Source organism: Phytophthora parasitica (assembly GCF_000247585.1).
Source record: "Phytophthora parasitica INRA-310 unplaced genomic scaffold supercont2.439, whole genome shotgun sequence".
NCBI lineage: Eukaryota > Oomycota > Peronosporomycetes > Peronosporales > Peronosporaceae > Phytophthora > Phytophthora nicotianae.
This window is the reverse complement of record NW_008649425.1, coordinates 860-1394: the sequence shown is the minus strand read 5'-3', so window position 1 is coordinate 1394 and position 535 is coordinate 860.

Genomic DNA, 535 nt, shown 5'->3' with positions numbered 1-535 from the left:
ACTGGGTTGTCTGCCGTTCCTCTATGCGCACGTTTAGCGAGTCAGCAATGATAGTATACACGCCCCGACTGACAGTTCACACTGTGGGTGTACGTAGCTTTACACAATTCATGAACTAGATCTCAAAACCAATTTTTACATATTTAGCTGAAGTTTCGCCAATTCATGAAATTCCGCTTTTTCTACCATTGTTGCGAGGATTTTCGGAAAGATAAACAATAACGGCAAATACGCGGAGGTCTTGTTGATGTGATATGGTTTGGAACAATGACCATGTCATATTGTGGAACATCAGCATACCAACTACATACTGCCAGGCCGACAAAGCGACTACCAAATCTCGATCCCAAGCGAAAGCGATACTTTCGTGGGCGAAAAAAATCCTCGCTTTCGTCATCACTCTCGCGCTGAAGTGCAGACCGACTTCCGGGGCGATCCACATGAGCGACAAGCATGCGTCGAAGACGCATGCGTCTCTTTTTGCGGTAACGCCTTTGCACTGCAAGTTTCTTGATATTAGCGTCGTGACCGATTA